This window comes from Muntiacus reevesi, chromosome 12 (assembly GCF_963930625.1).
Source record: "Muntiacus reevesi chromosome 12, mMunRee1.1, whole genome shotgun sequence".
NCBI classification, from domain to species: domain Eukaryota; kingdom Metazoa; phylum Chordata; class Mammalia; order Artiodactyla; family Cervidae; genus Muntiacus; species Muntiacus reevesi.
This window is the reverse complement of record NC_089260.1, coordinates 4,743,401-4,757,439: the sequence shown is the minus strand read 5'-3', so window position 1 is coordinate 4,757,439 and position 14,039 is coordinate 4,743,401.

Below are 14,039 nucleotides of genomic sequence, written 5' to 3'. Positions count from 1 at the left end.
TTCAAAGAAATTTAAGAGGATATTTTTTGAGGCAAGGCAACGTTATAGCCATAAGGTTTTGGGCCTTTTCTGGGCCTTAGGCAGTTTGCCTTTATGGATCCCTTCTTCATAAACACATACACACATACAAGGGCACCCATACACACACATGAATTTGTTGCTATATTGACATAAAGATTGATATTTTAACATTATGTATTTTAAACATTTTTTGACATAAATGTTCATTTTCTTCTTCTGGTTTTAAAAGAAAACATTTTCTAAAAGTACCGTGGGCCCGAAACTCTGTTTCCTAGTACCTAATGTGGAAGTCAGGACTGTTTTCTGGTGGGGGCAGAATTCATTTCCCTCAGGGGACTTTGCCACAAAAAGAGGAGAAGGATTTTCTGTCCTGTGGATCGCTGTGATCTTTGAGAGCATAGTATTAGAGGTAACAATGAGGCAGCTAGACACAGTTATACACAATCCTATCAGCATCATACAGATAAATAAAGAGATAAATTATAATATTAGTGCAAACTTTTGCAATATTGATCTCAAAAATCATTATTTTCTCTTTATTTCAGTCAGCTCCACACAAACAGATACGGTTCACAGTTAGATGTCCTTGTTATTGTCCTAAGGTCCCAGGAGCGTGTGAACCTCTTTGTGCTGCAGTCTTGGTTGCTGTCACCATGAATTCTTAGGCAATGAGGGGTTTTGGTTCCTAATGCCATCATACTTCTTCCCACGGGGCACAGTGCTAAAGAATCTGCCTGCCAGTGCAGGAGATGCAAGAGATGCGGGTTCAGTCCCTGGGTTGGGAAGATCCCCTGGAGGAGGCCTGGCAACCCACCCTGGTATTCTTGCCCAGAGAATCCCATGGACAGAGGAGCCGGTGGCTACAGTCCATCGGGTCACAAAGAGTCAGACACAACTGAGCACACACGCACACACACCATCACAAAATGTAATTTGTAGTTGCAAAGAACCTCTTATTTGTGACTCTGTAGCTACATATTGTGGAGTCCAGTAAAATAATTTTGATTCTTTGCATAATTTTCAAATATTTACTTAATTGAAAAGAAGAAGGCCTTGCAGTTGCTATGAGATTCTTCACTGGGCCCTGGGGATGTATTGTTGGTAAGTGTTAAGAGCTGAATAGGAAGTCTATGAATGTAAAGTGGGTTCTAAAGGTTCTGTGAAGGTAGCTAGGTTTTCAGACCTGCTGAAATCCTTGTCTCTTATTTTCTGTGAAACTAGACTGTGGCTTTACTTACATGGAAGTAACAGAAGCACATTTTGATTATTAAATATTTCTGAAACTTCAAACACCACCAAACTGCAGTTCAGGACATAGATTCTCGTTATTCAAGTGAGTTTCCCCCTTCCTCTCTCACTTCTGGAAAATGAACTTCTTTTTAGTGGAGCAGGCCCTCCCCGCAGAGCTGAGCTTGGAGAGAACTTCGCATACTCACTGCAGGCAGAAGATATTTCATCTTTGGATATTCAGTAGAGATTGACATTTTTTTATTAACTTATTTGTTATTACATTGATTGTCTTAGAACTTTTTTCTGTCCATTTTTTTTTTAAATGATAGAGATGGCTTTGTGCCTTCACATAGATGCATTCAGGATTCAGAATGGAACTTTATTTTACTGAGGCACTCTTAGCAGGCAGTCATGATTCAGTTATGTTCAAAAGACTACTCTAAGATTGGATTTTTAAATGTCAAAAATATTAGTTATCCTACACTCGTGTTTCTACTGGACAGGAAGACCTGTTCATTTAAGAATAATTCTAAATAAAGAAACTGTTACAGTACCTGAAGAAAGGTACTTTTTTTCTGCCCTAGAAGGAAAAAATGGCAGGCTATATATCAGGAAATTATAATACAAAAATCTTGAAGTCTGTGCTCCAATTATCATAATAGAAAGGTTTCTAACATATTAATCTTCCTAAAAATATAAAATAAAATGGTAAAGAATTTCTCCCTCCAGTAAATACATTGGTAATATATTTTACAAAGTGAAATATACATAGTTTATTAGACATCTAACTACAAAACTAATAAGATAATAAACAGTTAACTAGTCTCTTGTTTGTTACAATTAGTTTTCAAGTAAGTATCTATGGAGGCTAAGAACCATTCCATTCTTGGGGCTCCCATAGGTCTTTGCACACATATCCATCTATCCTAGTATTTTCCATACCACATTCTAATCTGACACTGTATTATGATCAGCAGGTTATAATCCACCACCTCAATAAGTTTCTGGCTGCTCATTTGTAAAGTAGGAATAATGACACCAATCTCAGGCTTGTTATAAGGACTTAATTAGGGACTGTATATAAATCACCTGCTACATAAAGGCTCTCAGTTCATCCCAGACATTGCTACATTGTTAGACTATAATATAACAAATGCAAAATTAAATACCTGGGCAAGGTTCAGGGGAACAATTAAGAAGAATGAGGCTCCAGCAGCATGGATTTTTTATAGGGGTGGCGAGAAGTGTTTGGGTCACAGAGAAGTCCATTTTAGCACAATTGCATATTTGTTTTTATATAACTGAGCCATCTGAAACTGAGAGCTGTATCACATTATTCGACTTTGAGTCCTAGGTATCTATCACTCTTATCTGGCGTGAGCTCCAGGACACAAGTAGTAGTAACCATCCAAGTAATGCACTTTGAAATGATGAAGTCACTAGTCCAAATGGAGGCAATGGCAGGCTTTCTTCACAGAAGCCAGTAACAAATAACACTGTGCTGAAATTGCACTTGGTTTTGAAACTGGGCTAATTGACTAACACTCTGACCTTGGGCCAATTGCTTGGTCTTTCAAAGATTCGATTTCCTCATTTGAAAAGCTGAAATAATATTATCCACGTTCTGGAGTTGTGGCAAGGACTAATGTTTAAGGGGACTAATTTGTAAAAAAAAGATTTAGCATGGTGCCAATGTTTAGAGCTTGATAAATCCTAGCTTCATTACTACTGTTATATGTTTTTTGAACTCCTGCTATGTGCTTATTATTTTTAGGTACTATGTGGGCTGTCAAAGCTGCAGTCACCTGTCCACTCATTCATTCAACACACCTATCAAGGACTGTAATGTGCCAGACTCAGGGGCCGCAGCCATGAGCCAGATGGGCAGGATCCTGCTCTCCTGGAGCTTACCTGGGGACAGATGGGCGGAGAATACGGTAAATGAATAAGCAACAAGGGACACGGATTTCCAGTGAAGTAGAGAAGAATAAGGCGGTGGATGTTACCACGGGCACTGTGGTTAGTTATGAAGACCTTCTGAAGGCCGTGGCATTTCAGAATCCTCTGAAGAAAGGTCCAGGGAAGGACATTCCAGGCAAAGGAAAAGTAAGTATAAAGGCCCTGATCAAGGACATTTCCAGAGCAGAGGCGCTTGGGATGAGAGCATTGTGACCGAGGAAGAGAGACCAGGAGGGGAGCCGGGGCAGGCAGGGGCAGCCTCCTGTGCAGTGCTAGCCGCCCGCGCCCGGGAGAGACTTTATGCAGCGGCACTGGGAAGCCGCCTGGAGGCTGGAAAAGGGAACGGTGCAAACTGCAGTGATGCTCTTCAGAACCAGCGGGAGTTCCAAGATCATCTCGTGTGGTTATTTTTTATGGATGAGGAAACTGATAGAGGTTCCCAGAACGTACTGACGGATCCCTCACATCCCTCACTTCCTTGCCTGGGACCATCTGACAGTGACTTTTCACAAAAAGCTTTAAGCTCCTTTTCCTGACCCGTGATTGACCCATTTTAGTCCTGGCTCTGGCCTTCCCCTTGGTCTTTGGGTCTCTTGACATTCTTCCGCAAGGGGGTAGGAGAAGTGGCCAAGAGCCCAGGTCTCCTGATTTGAATTGAGTTTTCCAAATCCAAACTCACTTCTATTCAAAGACTGTGAAAGTGAAAGTCACTCAGTCGTGTCTGACTCTCAGTGACCCCATGGACTATACAGCCCATGGAATTCTCCAGGCCAGAATCCTGGAGTGGGTAGCCTTTCCCTTCTCCAGGGGATCTTTCTATCCCAGGGATCGAACCCAGGTCTCCTGCACGGCAGGTGGATTCTTTACCCACTGAGCTGTCAGGGAAGCCCTGAAAGGCTACTCAAAGGTAAATCCAAACTTTACCCTCTACTCCGCCTTGGATGATTTATATATTCCACCTCCTCAAGTCTGTTTCTACGTCCAGAATGTATTAAGAGTACCTAGGGTTGTGGGAGTGTTAGATGAGCTAATTCGTGCGATATAGGCATGTAAGCTAGCATGACGCCTGGTGTTGTTAGCGGTTCCTTTAAGATTCTCCTTAGTGCGGCAGAGAGGCGTAGACCCGTGCAGTGGGGTAAACCTCGTGAGAAAATGGACCTGGGTCCAGACTCTGGCTCCGCCACTCAGGTGCCGTGTCACCATCACCCTGAGTGAGCTTCGGGATCCTTCTGAACTTTACTTATTTTATTTGTAAATTAGTGAGAAATTCTGCTTCTGAAGCATTATGATGAAAACTGACCTCTGGAAGACAGCATACTATGGTTCTGGAACATTTTCTTTATTGAATAAATGGTTTAATTGTTATTACAGGACTTCCCATTGTAAAATCATGAATTGGTTCTTCTGTTTCTCTATCTTGGATGAAAAAGCCCACATTTAGTTAAGGAATACTTTTGGAGTTCCTTCTCTTACAGAAAAAACAAAAACAAACAAAACACAGTTTTGGAAATCTGATAATGCTGCAAGCACGATTCTGAGGACTTTACGTAGCCCTGAGGCAGCGATGTAGCTCAGTCTGCCCCTGGTTGTCCCAGAAGGGTGTGGGTATTTAGCCCTCCGCTGTGCAGCCTCACCGTGTTACAGTAACAGTGCATTCAGATTATGCATGAGGTGCTACTCTTATCAAGGGTTTCCCCAGTGGCTCAGCGGTAAAGAATCTGCCTGCAACGCAGGAGCCGCAGGAGCTGCGGGTTCGATCCCTGAGTCTGGAAGATCTAGAGGAGGACACGGCAATGCACTCCAGGATTCTTGCTGGAGAATCCCAAGGACAGAGGAGCCTGGTGGGCTACAGTCCATGGGGTCTCAAAGAGTCAGACATGACTGAAGCAACTTAGCACAGACGCACTACTCTGTAAAACAAAGTTACAGCGACATATTGGTCATTTTTAGGGTTTCCTGCCAAGACCCCTCTAATCACTGACGTGGCAGGAGACAGCACCAAGTATACATCTAATAGGGCTTCCCTTGTGACTCAGCTGGTAAAGCATCTGCCTGCAGTGCGGGAGACCTGGGTTCGATCCCTGGGTTGGGAAGATCCCCTGGAGGAGGGCATGGCAGCCCACTCCAGTGTTCTTGCCTGCAGAATCCCAGGGACAGAGGAGCCTGGCGGGCTGCAGCCCTTGCGGTTGCAAAGAGTCAGACTCAACAGTGTGACTAAGCCCAGCACAGCACACACCTGATAAATGGATGAGTTCAGCTTCCCTTAGGAAGCTGCTCTGCAGACTTTGAAAGCGTTAGTTCCTAAACATGTCTTTTTGTTTCACCATAACCTAGTAACATCACAACTTTTCCTTATAACTAAGTCCATTTAGTTTTTAAAAGTAGTTGGTAAATTCAAATACTGTTTCAATCAACCAGAACTGGAATGGAAGTATTCGGTGGGATAATTACACTGGAAATGCAAATTACATATTTAAAACATTTGATGTTCCATGGTGTCTGCCACACGGGATACTGTGAAGTACTCAGTAAAAGTCCACCTCTCCTTAGAACTGTGGTCGGGGGCGAGACTGACTGTGTCTGGAGACATCTTGGTTGTCACCACTGGCCCCAGGAATGCTGTAAAACACCCCATCATTCACAGAGCAGCCCCCTGTAACAAAAATTACTCAGTCCCAAATGTGAACAGGACCCTGATCGTGAAACCCTGCCTTAAGAGTATCCGTAAGGTAATGCTTTTGTAAAAATTATGTATGGGTCCAGCAACACACGAGCCCTGGGACAGTTCTTTGCCCACAATATGCCCTCACTCGTTTTTGTTTTTGTTTTTTTTTTTTTGCCCTCACTCGTTTTTGTTGCTTGGATTGGATAGAAAACGTAAAGTCTCACCGCTGTACATTCCAAAATCTGTCCACTTTGCTTCAGCATATCTCCAATAACGCGTCTCCTACCTGAACTATGATTGCTGGCATGTGTTAGTAGTAACTTCATCACATGATTCAACTTCTCATTTGCTTATTAATCACCACCTTGTTTGGGGAATTTTTGACTTCCTTTTAGAAGCAAGAACACTTTAATTTTTCCATACAAGGGGAATTATCAGCATGACAAGTAAATTTTTCCCCCTTACCTAGGGCAAGAGTCAGGATTCACTGTTATCTTAGAGTAAAACATTCTTCCCCGCCCCAAATGTTAAAGTTGGACGTACACTGCTAATGACGCTGTTGTTGCTGTGGTTAGGTTGTTGCTCAGGGTGCCCTCGGGTGTCTCCATGTAAGTATGTTTTTTCTGCCAATGAGAACCTAGCTTCTACCCCTCCTTGTAAAAGCAGGAGTAAATCACCGTATGCTTCGGGGGCCTCACTCACGCCGGAGTAGCCCATGGAAGGCCTGCTGGGGTTCAGTCGCTCAGTGGTGCCTGGCTCTGCGACTCCATCGACTGCAGCCCGCCAGGCCTCCCCGGAAGGCCTCGATCCAGGTCAATCTGGTTTTCTGAAAACTGTCTTAAGAGTATACAGATGGGAAAAGGGCATTTTTATTACCCTAAGAAATATATGGATAGGCCACAGGACACAGAAATGGTTACATTTTATAACCCCGTAGTTTGTTAATTTTTTACTTATCCGGGTTAACTCTAAAGAGAAATTAAGTCTATTTTATGCAAGGAAAGATATCTTGAAAGTTTTAGACTGCTAAGTGAGGATTTGGGGATAGGAGACAAGCAGTCTATAACCTGAAAATTCCGCGCCTGACGTTGAATCTCCATGGCACTTTCTTTATACTTTGTTGTTTCATATTTATGTGTGTTTGCTTTACCACTTCACCAAAATCGTCTCTGTTTTACAGGCCACGGCATTTTCAGTTACTCTGTACAAACCACCTCTGTTTCAGCGCCTCCCCATCTCTGTCTGTTTCCTTCCTCTGGTTCATCTCTCTGATGCTTCTCTGGAAGCATCACAGAGGAGGGAAAAAATGGAAGGAAGGAACGAACCTTCAGACATGACTCTTCCTCTCTCTTCCTCTCTCTTCTTCTTTCTCTCTGTTTCTCTTCCACGTGAGCAGGGAACATAATATACACTTGGATGGATACATTTCTGTACGTTAAATTTTAAGGGAAAAAAGGAACGCAATAGCCAACATCCTCTGATGTGATGGGATTTCGTTTTCCTTCCTCTCTTCCTTGTCTTTTCCTTTGTCATCTTTGATGATGCTAAAAGAGTTTATAACCAAGTCAAAAAAAAAAAAAAAACAACCAACCCAAGGTCAAAACTGGTCAGTCGAAACCGCACGCTACACTCCTCAGAAGCCGCAGCAGGGCCTGTTGGCTGTCTTTCTGACACCTGTGGTGGCTGTCCCTCCTGCCTTCAGCTCGCCCTCGCTCGGGGAGACGGTGGATGCAGCGGGTGCCCGGGAGGTGCGGAGTTATGGATCAGAGATCGGGGCCAGCCTGCGCTGAGCCTGCTGGTGCGAGGCTCCCGGCCGGCGCTCACGAGCGGCGTGCACACGCGTGGGCTCGTGAGCGGGGAAGAAACGCAAGAATGCTTCTGTTCATGGTGATTCTTTCGGCCCTGAAAATTCCCGCTTTACCTATATTTTACGGCATATACGGTAGTATGATGCTGCGAGTATAAAGTTTATTTTTAGAAATTCCGTACGGGTGGTTCGTGTTCTGCACCGGCCCTTGTGGCTACGTCAGCCGGAGTCTGGAGTCACTTTGGCCCGGGTGGCCCGGGCCCGGCTCTGCAGGCTGCCTCTGCCCCTGGTTCTGCTCTCCCCCCTTCCTCCACTGACGCTGGTATCACCACTTACCACGGATTCCGTGTCCGGTGTGCCGGGCACCTTGGCCATGCCCGATAAGGCCTTCCCCTCAGCAGTCCCAGCCGCGTTTGGCGCGGTTTCTCTTGAGTCATGTCTGAAGGTTCGTTCCTTCCTTCCATTTTTTCCCTCCTCTGTGATGCTTCCAGGCAGCTCCTCAGCTTCCTCTGTATCTTTCATTCTCGACACACAGCTGCTTTCGGAAAGCATGCAATCCTTTAGAGAAAAAGCTTGTTTAGTCACTTGTGTATACTTTCCAAATTGCACATCAAAGGACTTCCCTGGTGGTCTAGGGGCTGGGACTTCATCTTCCAGTGTTGCAGGGAGGGGTGGGAAGGTGGGTATGGGTTTGATTCCTGCTGGAGGAGCTGGGATCCCACGTGCTCCCCAGCCAAAAGCCAAAGCGTGAACAGAGGCAATGCTGTAACAAATTCAACAGAGACTTTAGAAAGCAATCCACATTAAAAAAAAGTCTCTAGAAAAATAAAATTATATGTCAAATATTGAGTGCTTCTGTCCAGCCAAAACCACTCCATTCTTAGCAAGCTCCAACTTTCTTCTTTGCTCTTTATGCTTATTTCATAGTTCCTCTGAAACTCCCCAGCCCTCTTGGGGCCTAATCAATGTTCCATATCAATTAAGCTGCTAAGGGCAAGAGGCTTAGTATACCTCACAATCTTGACAACAGGCCTTCTGTTAGAGAAAATAAACTGAAAGAAATAAATCAGAGCTCTGATGAAATATTAAAATACTTCTTTAAATAAAAAAAAATTATAGAGGAAACCAGAGATTTACACTTTAAGTTACAAATTCAGCTGCCCAATACCATTTCTCATTCCCTCCCCAACCATCAAGAGATAACTTGAGTTTGATTTCTGGTAAATTTACGGTCTGGGTAAACTTTTTTTTTCAAATACTCCACTATAGTGAAAAGTAAGCTCCAAGTAGTAACTAGAAGTGCGTGAGGACATATAGGGTGTCTGTGTTGTTTATGGAGGGCAGAACATTCACAAATTCACTTGGGGTGGGGCAGACTGTGTCAGTTGAAAATGTTTATTGAATTTTCAAAACCATCACATTTGGGTCATTGCTGGCCACACCACAAGCATCTGAGTTAAAGAATTATCTTTATAATGTGTGTGGAATTGCTGTGAGCACAAAGGTGAAGGAAAAGGAGAACTAAAAATCACAAATAAGAAAATAAAGGCAAATTTATATAAGTTCAAGCCCTAGCATGAACTGTGCCAGTTGGTATCGCCAGAGTCCAGAGTCACAGGCTCGTTGCCAGCTACCTTCAAGCTGCATATGAGAAGCATGGGCGCTAAGAGATAAACGTTCTGGTAGAGAATCTCTTTTTATATCTCTTAAAATATGTCTCTCCTCTGCCCAGTTGAATTTGCAGATGATGAGGTTTGGGTGTACATAAACAGCTGTCTCTGCCCCCCACCCTCCATGCAGACTCGCCTGGGCGGCAGCAGAAACCACTCTTTTATCCAGAGCTCCTCGAGATGTCACTCCCTGCCCCTCCGAGGATAAGCACCGAGCTCCCGCCAGCTCGTGGACTTGGACCGGCATGCACTGTTTTCCGATTCCCGCCGCCTCCGCCATCTGTCCATCTGTCCATCCGTTCACTCCTCCTTTCATCCAACAGAGAATTCTCAGGCTCTAAGATCCAGCAACTGTGCTAAGTACCGGGGCCTCTGCAGTATCACAAGACAAAGTCCTTACCCTCCTCAAATCTCTGCCCAGACTGGTCATCACACAAACACACATCTGCACACACACCCCGACTTACGTTACAGATAGAATTGACAAGTTGGCTTGTTAATTTTTAAAATTAATTCCTGGTGCCAGAACCCGAGCCCTAAGCCGTCACTGGACTGGAGTTTCCTTATTGCTAAACTTTCTGACTGCACCTTTTCCTGCTTGGTTCTCAGTCCTTTCCTGGGCTGGAACCCACCCGTCTATCTTCTCTGCTTGGCTTGTACGATCTCCCCGCCCAGGACGGGTCCCCGCTCCGGGGCCTTGTGTCCCAGTAAACGAATCTCACACACAGGAGCGAGAAGGGCGAATTCTTTAAGCCCAGGTTGCCTGGTGTTTTCAAGCACTTCCACTTGTAATATACTTTCAAGGGATTCAAGTGCCCTTGGGGGAATGACTTCCCTTGAACAAACGTGTTTGGAACCAACCAAATTTCACATGAGTTGAGGGAGGATGGTAGAAATATATGGGCATGCTTAAACATTTGATGACCAAAATATTTTTCCTGAGCTTCCAAGGCTGCATTACCTGGGAATAACTTAAATACAAGGGAGAATCTGATTCCTTGTTTACGGCACACAGTCGATTCTCACCTGGCTAAAATTAGCTTTTAAATCGCTGGGTTCTACGCTGCTGCAGTGCACCGGGTCCCCAGTGAACGCACGGCTGCTCTCTCTCTTACCCTGCTGATTACCTGTGATTATCTGCCCGGTCAAGCTGTCAGATGGCTGCCATTAAATGCCTCCAAATCTAAAGGGCTTAATTGACTCTCTCGTCATCTCCCAGATCCCGGATTTCATGCCTTGACTGTTTTATTTCCTTCCGTACGATTGGAGCTGAGTTGCCTCCCACTAGATGGATGACTTGTGCACCTCATTCAGGATTCTGACTTTATGTCATGCCCAGACAAGCCCCAGATTAATTTCATGGCAAGAGATTTCCATACTTACCATGAGGAGAGATTTTCCACTTTAAGGAGCTCTCCAAGGGACTCTATTCTGCCAACATTGCTAAGTCAGCAAAACAGAATGGCCATCACGGTTTCCCACCTGTCTATTTTGGTTTAGTGTTTGAATGTTTTGCTAATCATACGTGTTCTCAGAAGCTCAGGTGCAGAGATTCAGAATAGAATTTCCTCCAGAAACATTTTCTGATCCTTCCCCAAATCACTCCTTCTAGCTTTGTGCTTGTTTTCAGTGTGACCACAGCTTGTTTTTCCTGCTGAAAAGTATGTGACATGAGTTACCACCCTTGTTTTCAAATAGCATTTTCCCTAATGCCAAGCACAGAGGAAACTCATTAGGGGAGCTCACTATGGTAACTCCCAAGTATCATCTGAATTGCTAAGATGTGGATTCATGACCTTACATAAAGAAAGAAGTGTGACTTTAGGTATTGAAGAAGTCATTAGAAATTTTTACTGGCTGAAGTAAAATTAACTCACAGAAGATAATGGTTAAAGGTAAGTCACTTTAGTTGTGTCTGACTCTTTGCGACCCCATGGACTGTAGCCCACTCAGGCTCCTCTGTCCATGGGATTCTCCAGGCAAGAATACCGCAGTGGGTTGCCATTTCCTTCTCCAGGGGATCTTCCCGACCCAGGGATCAAACTCACATTGCCTGTGTCTCTTGCGCTGTAGGCAGATTGATTCTCTACCTGCTGAGCCGTGAGAGAAGCCTGGCTTCACATTTGGCTCTGAAAATTCTCAGAACTCACAGACTCTCACCATCTTTTCTGTTGCAGATAGGTATTGATGGTTAATGCTGAACATTTGAGAAAAGGAGATAGGGTGTTCAGGATTTAAAAATAAAAACCCTTATTGCTCTACAAATGGCATTTCATTTGTCATTTTTGTCATTATTTCGCTGCCATCTAGTGATCAAAATGGAAATAACATGCAAATGATTTTGCCTTCCTATTTGCACTTTAAGTCTTGAGTGCTATCTTGTTGAAGTTGTTTAGCCCCTAAGTCATGTCTGACTCTTTGCTACTACGTGGACTGTACCTTGCCAGGATCCTCTGTCCATGGGATTTCCCAGGCAAGTATACTGGAGAGGGTTGCCATTTCCTTTTTTCAGCAGATCTTTCCGACCCAAAGATCAAACTCAAGTCTTCTGTTTGGCAGGCGGATTCTTTACCACTGAGCTACCTAGTTAGGCGTCATTTTAAAAAAATCACTAAATATTCATATACTGAATCCAAAATTCTAAAAAAATAACATCTGCAGTTGTTTTTCTTCTCATTTATTCTTTCTCTGCTAAAGTAATGTATTTTGCTCAGGTCCATAGTCCATTTAATTTGATATTGAAATATTAAATAGGCAGGTTTTAGAGGAGAAACTAAAATCTAATTAATTTTATTTATGTGTGGTGTCTGATGTGGTTTTGGATCGTATGTTTAGAACAATTTTATTTGCAGCTATTCTTATTTGAGTAGCATACTAATTTTTCATATCTATCCAAGCTTGTTTATAGTTGATCGATTTCACCCATATTTATTGAATTATATAAATGATTATAGTTAGACACTGAAATCTGCCATTTTACATGTTCTGTGGAGAATTCTTTCCATTCATCTACGTAAATATGTACCGATTGCACGTACAGAATTCTGAATCAGTGGTCCTGAATAGATATTTACCTCTTCATAAATATATTCTGTCTCCCCAGTAAATGGGTGGGAATTATATTTGCAGCCTTAAAAAATAACAAGGCCCTATATTCAGTAAATTCTTATTGACGATGCTCCACTCAGTAGACTTTCAAGGTTGTCATCATCTGACTATTATAACACCCTTCCTTCAACTTAGTTTCTGCCCTTTGTTGAAGTTTTAAAATATCTGAAATGATTATATCCTCAAGAACAAGAGTTGGCAGATGTGAAATATTTTCACCACAGTAGTTCCTAGCCAGGTCGCCTCTGTAGGCTGTGTATGCCTAAAACGTCTTTGTTTGGAAGCCTGTCCGTTATCAGAAAAAAAATGATCCTCCCACTGAGTACAGAGTACAAGTGTGGTTTCAAAATCTAGTGGACATTCATGGTAACCCAGCACTTCTGAGCTGCAGGCAGGAGTCGAGAGGACGTTTTAAGTTGAGTAACAATTGTGATCCTTGGCGATGACTTGGATGAGGAGTGGGGAATACATATTCTACTGGAAAGCTACGACCTAAAGCTAAAGAGATCACTTTCCAAGAAGACCTAAACTAAATGAAATGAAGAAAAAAACAGTATTAATCTTCATCCTGTGTTGTTCAAGAAGCTAAGTTGTCCTGGGTTTATCTATATCCATGACATTCTTTATTCACCAAATATTAGCTGAGGGCTTATTAAGTGCCAGACACTGTACTAGGCAAAAAAGGGGGGGATATTAGCGTATGAGATTCACGTCTATGCCATCAGGGAGCTCGTGGTCTAGGGAGACACCTTTCCTTGATTAGATACTTTCCCTTAACACCGTTGCAGCTTTGTCCAGGCCATCCCTCAATAAGCGCCACTGTAGCTGGAATTAAGTCCTACGTTCCTCCACCACATAGTGTTTTTGCAGAGCTCCCAGCATTACCAACTAAGTACCCTGAGAGAATCAGCTTGTGTATTACCACTAATTGATGAAAACTCCACACCTCCTAATTTCAAGGGATTTAATTAACACACCCAGTTTGCACTGACCAACCTGGGTTTCCTTCACCCAAGTGGTAATCTATTAAATAACGGCTAGCCTCCCAGGACTCTGTCACGTGACTTGACTTCCAGCTTTGCAGGACTCTCCTGACCCAATGCCGTTCTCATTCCTTAGGGGAATTCAATTACTGCTGCGGTTTTCAAAAGTGAGTTAACAGATTAGCCACTGACGTGATGAGATTTCATCAAGGCTACTAACGGCAAAAGTGGACTTTATGTCTAAAGATATTTCACTTTTGAAGGTCTCAAATGTATGGAGGTTTGCAGTGTCAGACAGACGTCATCTCGATGCACATTTAAAAAATAACGACATAAAGGCTACAGTCTGACTTGATCCCATGCCCCTAAGTTAGCAGCCATGGTACTGATAAGGGCCACCTAACCTAACCAGTCCACGCTGTCAAATTTGTGGCTACACCCACCTCCTCTGGTCTGTAGTTTCCTTGGAAGGCCCCCAGGAAGTGCGTCAGCTGCTCCACAAGGAATGCAGCTTCCAGTCAAATTCAGAACGAGTCCCCTCAGTTATGAAAACAAGTTCACAAAGCTCCCTCTCCACAAAAAACACAGCTCTCAAG